At 41.0% G+C, this 13,493-nt stretch overlaps 1 protein-coding gene across 1 annotated transcript in view; it reads right to left on the minus strand.

Annotated features, from left to right (window-relative positions):
- The window catches only part of LOC127210507 (A disintegrin and metalloproteinase with thrombospondin motifs 3), a 204,932-nt gene that overhangs the window by 32,387 nt on the left and 159,052 nt on the right, over positions 1-13,493 (minus strand). The gene's annotated exons all lie outside the window — the stretch shown is intronic.

Here is a 13,493-nt window from a genome sequence, read left to right on the forward strand (position 1 = left end):
ATCCTAAAACAGAAAGGGGGTGGGTGGACAGGCAGCAAGGGCACAGTACAGAGGCTGGTTATGTAATAACTGTTACCATGTTAACCCTGGATAATCTATGATTCTCTGATCATGAGGTGTAGAATTTATAGTGTATAAACTTAAATCACTTGCCCCGTGGCCTTAACTGAAAAATCAACTTTTGTCATATTGACAAAACTACATTTTATGATAACCATTCCTGGCCATGTTGTTAGAGTAACAGTTAATGTAGTTCTTCACTGTGTTGGATTACAATTGAATGGGGAATGTGCTAGGGAAAATATGGGCAGGCACATGGGTACAGCCACTTGATACTATAGTTATCCATATTTGGCTGGTCTCTCATCCAATAGCAGGTAAAATCATTGCTATATGTTTGAATTTGTGAGACAGCAAAGTAAGGAATCAACCAGAAGTATAACTAATAGCTAGAGAGAAAATACAATTATAAACACAATTTACTTTTATTTGCATCAAAGAACTATTTTCTTTAAATGGACATTTCATATATAGATACAAACACATGAAGAAATGTAGGAAAGAATGACACAGATATCCTTTGGATTTAATAATCTAAATTCTCTAAATTTAGGTAAGAAAACATTTTGGTGAATTAAAACATAAAATATAAGTTGGACACTAATAGCATTCACCTACTGGCATTAAAAAAAAAAAGCCAACCCTGAAGGTATGTTCATTTCCATTTCAAGTCCATAAAACCCCAAAGGAATCTATTCTATAAAGTGCACTGATGTCTAAAACAAGCTTGACAGGAGCAAGTCTGACTCACGCTTTATATAGAGGTTTATTGAATGCTGTGCTGAGGCCCGTAAGCCATCTGAAGCAGAGTCTTGACATTAATGAATAGGCATTTTCCTCCCCACCTTTGTGGCAGCAGTGAAGTTACAGTCTCTTGGCCAAGAAGGCTGATGACCAAGCTTTAACCACATGGGATTAGAGGAAAGGAATCACATACCCTGCTCACACCTCTTCAACCTCTCACAAATATAGAGAAACACCCAGCCCTGCCCAACACATACTGGCACAAGCGACGCTTATGACTACTTGGTTTAAAAAGCTATACTGTACTTCACTTTGACCCAATCCCAATTCTAACTCATTAGCTTGGAATTTTCTTTTCACTGAGAGAGAACTCTCTCTCTCTCTCTCCCCACAGGGTAAAAATAACTCTTACCACCATCCACATCAAACAGAGAGCTTCCGTCAAAAGTGGCTTTTCAAGAGCTGAGAACCCATAGTGAGGGCTGGAAACTACACCTGTACGGAGCTTTGCTGTCCAACCTCAAGTCTCTCCACATACTCGAGAATGTGAGAGGTTGGTTGTGATAGCTAGTCTACAGATAGGACACTGATGGATTAGCTCTTGGCTCTAAAAGGGTCTTGTTTGGCAGAATTGTCAGTGGCAATGTTTAATACAAATATGCAAAAAGTGTTGTCATATCATTAAGCCTGATGACTGAATGAAGACAGGTGAGGGTTTACTACAGAGAGACACTTCATTTTGCCCGGACACTTCCAGTCTGGATTTTGCATTTTTTCTTCAATAAATGGAAAGGGGGGCATTTATGGTACAAAGGCAGATATGGGGGGGATGAACCCTTTAAAACCAAGGACACTTTTGTCTTTTTTTTTTTTTTTTTTTTTACTTCTTTCTGCACAGTCTTATTTACCCATGATTCTGAATGTGGGCAGTGTCAAACATTTGGAAAACTTCAGACCATCATAATTCTGGCCATCTCTGGGGCCATGAAGTATATCCATTCATAATTAAATTGCCTTAGTATGTGTTTTTTAAAGTATAACATTGCAGTGATTAGTAGCATAGATTTTATTTACCTTTCCTTTTCTCGCCAAGACAGGGTCTCATTGTCTGACTGTGTTCTCCAGGCGAGACTAGAACTTGCAATTCCCCTGATTCTGCCTCCTGGGACATTAAGAATAAGTGCGTGCCTCTGTGACCAACTAGCACGGACCCTACAATCAGACACATTTATCCTTAGATCTTGACGACGTCCCATCTAACTGTAGTTTTATGTAAGATGACAGACCTCTTTAACCCTTGGCCACTTCTTTTACGAAATGGAATACTCCTTATACTTTGGGCTGAACAGATGGCTCAGCTGCTAAGAATGCTTTCTGTGCAAGCACGAAGACCTGAGTCAAACCTCAGCATCCGTGTGTCAAAACTGGGCGTGGCTTCCTACATGCCTGTAACCTCAGTGCCCTGGTTATGCGTGAGGAGGATAGAGAAGAACTTCTGGAATAGCTCCAGATTTAAAGAGATCCTGTTGCAAGAGACTATAGAGTATGACAGAGTGACACAGAGAAAGAAACCAAACTTCCGGCCGAGCTCTAGGTTCACTTAGAGGTTCTGCATCAAGGAAATAAAGTTAAATGACACAATAGGGCACTGAACACTCTTCTTTGGCCTCCGCATGTATACAAAATCAACCCCCAACACACACACACATACACACACACACACACACACACACACACACATACACCATTCACTTCTATCCACTCATAGCTCCCCACAAATATATTCTTTCTCATACGTGGCTCCTAGATACAACTCTGCAACGTTGTGTGCTCAAGAGTTCCTGTAGAGGCCAGAATTATAGAAAGAAGCTACTAGAAAGGGGGTTCCTTAGGTGTGAGGGTATAATAAAGTATAGGTGATATGAGCATAGAGATATGGATGACTGAGGTGGAAAGGTGCAGGCAAGGAAGGGTAGTAGTGTATATGGGAGACAAGGAGGTGAAGAGAAGGGATAATCAAACTGAAGGGGTTATAGAAAACCTATATGGAAGTAAACTATCTTGTAAACAATGTACAATGTATAATTTATGGGGAAAAAAAACTAGAGAAGAGATCCCTCATATGGCTGGATAAAGCTCCTTCTAGAAGCTAGGGTTATTGAATAAAAAACACAGTGCAAGATGTATGACATCTTCTTGTTGATAAGGGATACCCTAACTGATTCCCAAACAATAAAGACTCTTGCCATTGTGTTTGGTTGACCACCAGAACTGAAGGAGACGCTCCTATTGTTACAGGCACTACAAATCTTGATTTCGTGGTGTTGAAATTAAGTGGGAATGGGTCTAGAAGCCTCTTCCCTGCCAGCTAGATTGCAGTGTGCTAGAAAGTGGTATCCAGGCTTCTGTTAGAGAAAAGGCATCAATGAGCTTACCTAGCTAAAAACCATATGAACTATAATACCAGGTAAGTGGTACCTACTGGTGCAATAGTGGCACAACCACTATGGCAATAACCAATTACTCTTTGCTTGAATACAAGGCCTACTCCATAAAAGGGAATTTACATAAACCCAGTCAAAAAACCCATTAGTGAGAAGGTCTTGGGTCCTGGGAGAGGTAACAGTGCTACTGATCAGCTAAATTGTCATGGCAACAAGCTACCTTCTAAAATATTTATGTCTATACCCATAGACAAACACTAGTCTCAGTATTACTCACATAAGCTCCTCTATATGATGAACAACAGTGAATTCAGGGATGTATGGTTGCTCAGCTTGCTGAAAATAAGTGATGGTTGGGTGCTTTACCCTAAACAAATCCTCCCTAAGGCTCAGGAAATAACATGGAAGAGTGGGTGGAAAGAATTTAAGAGCTGGAAAACAGGGTGAACAGCCATGAAATGCTACTTCAGGTCATGACATAGCCATTGCAATCATGATCTCGCACCAGTTGTGGATGCCTGCATGAGACTAGGCACGTATATTATGCATAAGTGTCGAGAGAATAAATGGTCTATTTTTAGTATAGTAGACTGAAGAATAATGGATCCAGTTAATTCATATGAAATCATTTATCCAATAGTACATAAGACTCCACTTATTTCATATTTAGAATTTGATGCTCATCTTAATCATGTGTTGGAGTATATTGCCAGGTTGGATGTAGCTAATATAAACAGGACGCCTACATTTATTTTTATTAGAGGCTGAGGTATATAGGAAGTGGTATTCATATAAGAAATCTGAGTGTAAGGGCAGTTAGGGTTACTCTGAACTGTGAAACTGATGAAGTTACTGGTTAAAAGGCTTCCACCGGAAGGGACTTTACTACATCAATAATTTGTTCTCAGAATATCAAATGACATATATTCTTAGAGTGATTTTTTTTTCCTTTTGGGGAAAAGCAAAATTTTGAAATTTACCCTGGCACACTGGCACACATTAATGACTATATTGGAAATGTTTTCATTGTACCCTTTTGTCTACCCACTAGTTTGCTGATAGCAATATATTATTTTTCAAAACCATAACATTACTCTGTATTGGTTGAGGGAAGATATAACTGAACAATTCAGTCATGTACAGCTATTTTTAATGTTAAATGAAGATTTTTTCAGTGCTAAAGCACTATTTTGAACTTACGAAATATGGTATAACTTATGTTATTAATCACTCAAGTGATTTTCAAGAAGGAAGTGACATATTTTATGCTTTGTCATACATACAGGAAGTCAAAATGTAGTTATTCGTCAACTTGCCTCTTACCTCAGATGAAGTCCCTATTGTCTGAAAGGAGACAGGTAAAAGTGGAAAGGCACATGTTTTGACTGAGTTCTGTATCTGACCCAAATACAGCTTCAGGGCACAAGACGAGCACCACCCTGTGTTAGGGATGGTGACAGGACCTAAGTTCATCATCTAACCTCTCCTTCCAAGGAGCAGGCTGCCATTTTATCTAAGACAGCAGTAAGCTCAGGGAAATGTGTTCCCCTCTCCACTGTGATTAAAGAGTACATATTACTGCACGTATTGTCCTTGGCTGGTGCCATAGTTTGAGCAGGACCCCTGGGCCCAGATCCGCCCATCATAATGTTCTTCTTGTAGGTTTCTAGGACCCTCTGGGTCCTTCTATTTCCCCATTCTCCCATGCATCTCTCACCTGGAGTCCCAATAGGATGTCCTCCCCTCTGTCCCACGTTCCTGATAAGTGAAGACATTCATGGGACATGCCCCTTGGCTAGTGTCCAGATAGAAGTGAGTATATACCATTTGCCTCTTTCTGCTTCTGGGTTAACTCACTCATTATGATCATTTCTAGTTCAATCCATTTGTCCACAAATTTCAGGAATTCCTTGTTTTTAATAGCTAAGTAATATTCCATAGTGTAAATGTACCACAGTTTCTTTATCCATTCTTCTACTAAGGGACACTTAGGCTGTTTCCATGATCTGGCTATTATGAATAAGGCTGCTATGAACATGGTTGAGCAAATTTTCTTGTTGTGTGCTGGAGCATCTTCTGGGTATATTCCAACGAGTGGAATAGCTGGGTCTTGAGGAAGCCCTATTCCCAACTTTCTGATATAGCGCCAGATAGATTTCCAAAGTGGCTGTACTAGTTTTCATTCCCACCAGCAATGAAGGAGTGTTCCTCTCTCTCCACATCCTTGCCAGCATGTGGTGTCACTTGATGTTTTGATCTTTGTCACTGCCCAGAGCTACCCAATGGACAGGACATTCTTCACAGTTGAGTGGAGAGTGGGGTCTGACTTTCACACAAACTGTGGTGGCCCATATTTGACCACTTCCCCTGGATGGGGAGGCCTGGTGGCACTCAGAGGAAGGATAGCAGGCTACCAAGAAGAGACTTGATACCCTATGAGCATATGCAGGGGGAAGAGGTCCCCCTCAGTTACAGTCATAGAGGAAGGGAGTAAGGGGAAGATGGGAGGGAGGGAGGAATGGGAGGATACAAGGGATGGGATAACAATTGAGATGTAATATGAATAAATTAATAAAACACATTTTTAAAAACCAAAAAAGAGTACATATTACTTATGATATGGTAGAGAAACCTACTAGAAGCGTTGTTTATACATTGATGACTTTCATGGACGGCCTGTGCAAGCTTCTAAGGAAGGGGTTCCCAACGGCTTTGCAAAGGAAAGTGACTGGACTTCCTGGGTGCACTCTTGGCTTTCCACTCAGCATTCCTTTCTGCTGCTGAAGGACAATACCAGGAAGTGGAGGAGAGCCTTGGAATGAAGGCAGATGCCGAGCACGGCAGAGCGGTTACAGAGAAGGAGTATGGTCATTCTAGGAGTGTGGGGCTCCACAGGAGCTCCAGAACAACTCCAGATTGAACTAATAAGTAAGGGACGAACCTTCTACCATGGTTAGGCCACCATCCTGATTGGCTTATATGTATATATGCCTCAGAGGCTAATCCTAATACATGTACCACTGGCCCCATGTGATTGTTGCTTACATTTTTCCTGTACCCATCCTAGTCTGTGGGAACGCAGGTTACATTTCATTCAGATCATGTGAATAGCTAAAATTCATGGATAGATAGATAACCAACCAAAATAAACCACACTACATTTCCTTATAGTGCACTGACATTGAGAAATGAGAAAGAAACATATTGTTTTGAAGTAATAGGAAACACAGAGTGAGTCTGTACAGAAACTTGGCATTCTTCCTGAATGGAATATTGTGTTGAATTATGAAGTCAGTATAAGATCACCAGCTGCCTTTCTAAAAGTAGGTGGAGAGGCCTAAGATCAGAGCCAGAAACAGATGTAGAATACAACAAATGTCATCTGCTCACGTCAGAAGCAGAGGGAAGTCAACTCCAACATGTGAACCTGTTAGCATTATCGTACAATGATCTTTCCGCCAATATCTTGTTTTTCATTGTTAGTGTGTCACTCCTAACAATGTATAGTGCCAGTCCCCAATTGTACGGGGGTGCTACTGTACCAAGGTATAAAGCCAACACCAGCAAGAAAAACTTCAAAATGATAGTTCGGAATCCATATCTAGGCCAACTTATGATGTGAACGCTGAAGTTGCATAAAAGAATTGCAGCTTTAAAAAATACACTATTTTCAGGCTACCAAGAAGAGCCTTGATACCCTATGAGCATATACAGAGGGAGGAGGTCCCCCTCAGTCACAGTCATAGAGGAAGGGAGTAAGGGGAAAATGGGAGGGAGGGTGGAATGGGAGGATACAAAGGATGGGCTAACAATTGATATGTAATATGAATAAATTAATAAAATATACTTTAAAATTAAAAACACACTATTTCCATTTAATAACTATGAGTGTCCAGGGTCTCTGCCCAAAAATTTAACTGTAAACAGTCTGTGTTTGCATTTGTTTGACTGTAGAGAATTCTATCTTCGAAGTAAAAAAAATATAATAATGCTTGCATACTTTGGTTTTATAGTCATTTGGCAAACAAAATTTTAAAAGCCACTTTAATATTCATACCATAAGCTGGCTTTTAATGAAAAAAATCTTTGCATGTCAGAATATTTTCAATTATTATTAATTTTATTTTTAAATTTTAATTAATTGTTCACTTTACATCCTGGTCATAGCCCCTACATTCCTCTCCTCTCAGTCCTACCCTCCCTCCCTATTTCTCCTATCCTCCCTCCTCTAATCTGCAGAAAAGGGGAGCCCCCCCCCCCCGCCACTCCAGCATCCCAAGTCACATCAGGGCTGAGGTCTGCTACCACCCAGGACCACCAGCTCTACCTACAATCCTAGGGCTTGCTACCAACAGGCCCCACCAGACATGCTAGCACCAGGGTCAGTTATTAATTTTAAAGACCCACTTCACTTGAAACATTGTAGCAGTAAGGAATGCTGTCAGTTGCACAGCAAAGACGTCCAGAAGAAGGGGGATTCCTACATAATCTCATCAGTAGGTTATCAAGGACACAGCTCCTCCCACCTTTCGACATCCTGTACTGTTGCTCTATAAATTTCCTCTTCAGGGTAACTCCCTCTGAGGACAGCTTCACCAATTCTAACGTCAGAGTCAGGTCCAACAGACTGCTCCTCCCCATGTGTCTTAGGAGTAGGTAACAAAGTTGATCGGAAGTCCTTGGCAGAGTTAATTGTTTCAGTGGCCAGGCTCCAACCACACACAGTTAAAAACCATTCCTGCTTGATAAGAATAGATACTTCAGTCTGTCTCCAGGAAAGGAAAAAATATATAGCCTTGGGCCTCAGGCCAAGCTACTCTGTCTGCAGGGTACACTTAGCTATGGGAAGTGCTGTGCACCAGAAAGAGGGTGGGGCAGCAGGGCCTGAGAGGAAATCCACGGTCAGATTCTCTCTTCAGAACCTGCTCCTCCTTTGTCTTCTAGTGGGTCTCTTATTCACATTTGGCATTTGTATACTTTATGTGCAATTTCATGCACTGTGGTCTGTTTAAGCAGGTTCAGTTTTGCATTCCTTCTCGCTCTCAATATCTTCAGAAAGTCACAGTCCTTCACTCATTGGTATTTGTAGATTTTTATCACTGTTTTCTTATTCGGACAAGTTGCGACCATTTCTGTTTTAAATTGTATGCACATAAGCAATGCATCATCATTAGATCCATCCCTAACCTCCCCTCTTGGGTTCCCCAGCATTTCCCAACCTATCGCCCATCTTCTTCCAAACTGCTTCTCTTTTCTTAATAACTGAAATCTCTGTGTATGAGTAAGGTAGCCAGAAACAAGCAAACAAACGAACAAAAACCACACACACACACACACACACACACACGAGAGAGAGAGAGAGAGAGAGAGAGAGAGAGAGAGAGAGAGAGAGAGAGGAGAGAGAGAGAGAGAGAGAGAGAGAGAGAGAGAAATACACCCCCAAAACAAAACAAAACCCAGCATTCCCTGTAAAGTCAAATGTAAGACAAATAATAGTTTTATGTTTGCACTAATATCACATGGGACAAAGTTAATATTAAAAAACACACTCATTATTTTTCTGAGATTCAACAAGAAATGAAAATAGTATATCGCAGTTGCTAATCCAGCAACTCTAGGCGTGTGATGCCTTCACCAAGCAATGCATGGTCACACAGATGGGCTTTCACCCTTCCTGGCTTGACCTTTTGAGGTGTGTTCAGTTTAATGGAAATGACTCCCTCTTTTTCTTGTTTTATTTTTGCTTAAAATGGTTTGATGTGAGTTCCTGATACTTGAAACTACCAGAACAGGACCCCTATGAAGCCCTTCACTATCCCTCCTCACATCATCATCAATAATAATCTTTCCTTTACCAATATTCTTTAGAAAACTATTATTAAGTAACATGGTCCTTTGAAAGGGACACTATATTCAATTTTTACCTTATGAATTTATTATTTTAGCTCATTTTAAAGACTTCATGGTGAGAAATAATTTCTTTTGTTAATATATACTCTCTATATAGAGAGATAGACACTAAAATCTTAAGGTTACTTTCAAAGGCAGCACAGTTTATAATCTTTGTATTTTACTGTTTTATATATTGCACAGCTCCTAACATTTCTCTTCCTCTTCACTAAATTTTATTCTTCCATATTTATGGCTTCTGTAGTTGGGTTCTATTAAATTCAGGTGGTGATGACAGACAGAGGAAGAAGTAATCACACTCTCTTACTTTTACACTCTGCTCAGCCTACAGTGCTACAAAGTTTTGAAAAAGGCCCACTGTACAGAGGCGAGATCGGATTGTATTCCACAGCTGTCAATTTCTAAGCTCACGTCATTTCTACCAGCCACCTCCTCTGTGTTTTCTTCTTGACAATCAGGATGTCCTTTCATCTCAAACATCTCCAGATAGTCTTCAAGAATAATAGATTATTTTCTCTAAAGGCATTGAGGTGATTAATACACAAAAGTAATCACAGCCCAACTACTAAATATTAACATTTCTATTTATCTTTTGAGATAAATATGCAAGGAATCCAGGCACTCCCTCTGTGTCGTTGTTCTAAGCACCAATGGACCTAGTAAACAGGCCCAACTTCTTCCATCATAGAAGCAGCACTACAGGGGTAAGATGAACGACATAGAGTAAGAGGGAAAAAATTCTATGAAGAGAACAAGTGGGACAAAGTAAAGGAGGTGCAGGAACAGGCCATGTGACTATGTTATTATTTGCATGAGATACAAGCCAACTTTTTACATGTACTAAGAACTGTGTGGGGTCTGTTGGAAGCCTGTCTGTCGGAAGAACAGTTCTTAACTGCGGCATCAAGAGAAGGTTTTGGGATCTCTAAGAGGTGGGCCCCCGTGGGAGTTTACTGGAACTGTGTCCTAAGATAGGGCTGTGAGAGCCTAGGCACCATATGACTTCCTGTATTAAGATGTCATCTCCGGGCCCCATGACATGAAACACGAAAAGAACCCTTGCCGTAACAGCTGATGCACGAGCCATTCCTTAAAATGCCAAAACTGTGGGCTAAATAAACTTCGTTTATAAGTAGCGTGCCTCAAGTTTTGTTGAAGTAAGAAACTCTGAGTAATACAATAATTACGCTGATATGTACCTTAAAAGATTTTTTTTTTCCCAGAAAGCAGTTGCAAAATCTAACTAAAATTAGCTTCAAGCATGTGGTGAGTGGATTTCAATAATTGCTTCATAAAGACCTTGAACAATATGCACACACAGTCCGGAGGCTCAGTTTCAAACTGAGCCACTAAGAGCTGAGAGAGCTTCCTCTGCCTGGTGGCTAAAGAGGATGCTAGGAATGCTAACTCGGAGAAGGATCTGGAATGCTGCTGCTGGCTCTGAAGAGAAACCCACAGCATCAGTGAAGCGCTCATGGTTTGACCTTAGTTGTCAATAACTGACCCGAAAACAGACATGCCAAGCCTACAAGACCAAGGACCAGAATCCCGCCAACATCCTGAACAATCCTATAAGAGTATTATTAACCAGTGCCTCTGAATCAGAGACCCAGGGAGGCCTATAATTCCAGCTACTCTACTCAGAAGAGGCTGAGGCACAAAGTCCAAAGCTTGGGCAACTACAGGGGTGAGTTCAAAGCCAGCCTGAGAAATTTAGAGAGGCCTTCTCTGAAAATTAAAAAGTGAGAGAAAAGACTGCAGAGACAGCTCATGGGTAGAGGTCTGAGTTTTAGTTAACACGAACACATAGGCTGAGGCTACTGGGTAGGTTTTGCTCTTGCTTTTGCGATGTGCTGATCACCGAACAGGTCTAGGATGTTGGATGTCTAACCCATACAACCAAAAACACTGCGCACTGCCTTAAGCCATTAAGGTTGTGGCAACTGGTTACACAGCAACAGAATCAGAAGAAAACTGAATGGGCTAGAAAAGGGAGCTCCCAGTCGGCAGTGCTGCCACCCCACTTGTGCCTTGGGGAAAACTGTATAAGCTAAGACAGACAGAGATTGAGTAGGGGAAGGAGTGAGATAGTAAATTAAAAAAAAAACAACAAAAAAACAAAAACCTTACAAGCTTTGAAAAACTAAGTGGAATTTAGCTTCATAGGTTTTTAATGTTCTTGTCTGCTAATTTTAACATTCCTGTCAGTTCTGGGCCAGTTTCAAAAAAACTGCTTTTTGTCATCATTACAGCTTGCATTTTTCTCCTTCTTTGCATACTTGGCAGGTTTTGATTAAGGGAGGCAACATTGTAAATTGTATCTTTTTGGCTTCGGGATGCATTTGTGTTCCTATAACTAGTTGTGAGCTTCCCCTTGGACGCAGTTGAAATACATGGAAACAGTTTGTTCCTTTGGGTGTTGTGTGTAAGATTTACTAGGTAAGGCCAAAGTAGCATCCACCCAGAGCTAGTGCCAGCTACTGTGGCACGCTCCTTCTGCGCATCCCCCAGCACTGCTCGAGTCATGAGAAGATATAATCTGACCTGCAATGACTCCTTGTAGAAGCAGATTCTATTAGTGTCATGTCTTTCAGATAGGGGATTTTCTAGCTTTGCGGATTTCCACAAATGAACGCACCAATCAGGACTCAGCTATTGAGGACCAAGGCCTCTGTACAGGCCTGTAGGATTATATCTTTGTGTACATCCATCTTCACTCCTCCTAGTCATGTGACTCTCAGCTCTGACTTCTCAGCTCTGGCTCTCCCAGGATTCTCATTCCCTGAGCCTCAGACTGGGAACCCTCTGGACAGTAAGTGTGTGGATTCCCCCATGCCCAGATCTTTCAACCCTCATCTATTGGGGCCATTTTGACTCACAGTTTGACATCCACAATCATGAAAAGTGTTTCTTCATATGTTTTATTCATTTCTGGCCATTGTAAGCAGGAAGAGAAGCTACCCTGTGTGGTTCCATCTTGGCAAGGAGTCCATTGGACTTGGCATCATCATGAGTGCACGGTGGCTTAGGGGTACTGGCTTTCTCTGCATCAATAATATGATTTCAAATTTGCATGCAGCGTTTCCCAAGTGACTGCATACATATATCTATTCAGATCTGTGGAAGGCAGGTAACAGTATAATGCTCAGCATAAGCCCTGGCGAGATTCTTATAGTAAAAAACATGTTTTGCCAGAGAAAAAAAAAGATTCTTGAACATGTGGTGACACTGACAACACTGGTCAGAAAATCAAGAAGTTACGATTGAGTGGTAGTTAGTGAACCCCAAAGATTTATATTCACTTTTCTAATAAAAAACCAGGAATTGTGTGGTTGGTTAAAGACTATCTGAGCCAAAAAGGTATTGTAAATGTTTTTGGGAGAAAAACTACTTCCAAGAGTTGGCAGTAGGACAGCATGCTTAGAGGGTACACAGCACCAACATGGGAGCCATTCAACAAATGTCAACCATAACAAACAGCACCCTAGTCCAAAGAATGTGATATTTGAAATACCTATTGAATATGTTTGCGTCTGAGCTTTTGAACGAGCCAGCCTGCAAAAATAATATTCAGATTATAGAGCATGGAGGGAAATCTTTAAAGGTTGATATATAGGAAACAGCAAGAATTTCATACATTAAGGTTCATTGTGGGTCCTGTCTTAAAATCAGCAAGATCAATGACAACAACAACAAAACAACAACAAAACAACAACAAAACAACAACAAAACTCAGAAGGAACATTCCTGTTATAAGCTAGTGAACAGCAATGATTCATGACACAGATGGGTTCTCCTTTTTTAATTTAAAAGATTTGTGACAATTCTTACTTTAAAATGTATATTTTTAAAGAAGTTTACATATAAGTACTATATTTATATATTTGCCATCCCTTATCTCCTTCCTCTGACTCCAACTCTCTCAACTTCATAACGCCCTTTTCAATCAGTACACATGCACGCACGCACGCACGTACGCACGCACGCACGCACGCACGCATACACACGTCTGCACACATCCCTAACCTCCCTCCCCACTCAGCTCATTTCTCTTTGCTCTTATGTACACATGTTTAGGGCCAACTACTTGGGACTGGATAACTCATCAGGGAACTAGTCTCTGAAGAAAACCAATTCTCTCGGGGTCCTAGTTTAGTTACCAGCTGACCCTGAAAGGGAGAAGAGGAGCAACAGCGGCACTTTATTACCCTTGGACAATGTCCTAAGAGAACGTTGTCTTCCGAGGCATCATGCCTTTCTGCCGCTCTCTGACTTTTACAGCAATAACAGCACATGGGTGGGCCAATCTGCTCTCCACTTCTGGGCAGCAGTCCT

This window comes from Acomys russatus, chromosome 28 (genome assembly GCF_903995435.1).
Source record: "Acomys russatus chromosome 28, mAcoRus1.1, whole genome shotgun sequence".
Taxonomy (NCBI): Eukaryota; Metazoa; Chordata; class Mammalia; order Rodentia; family Muridae; genus Acomys; species Acomys russatus.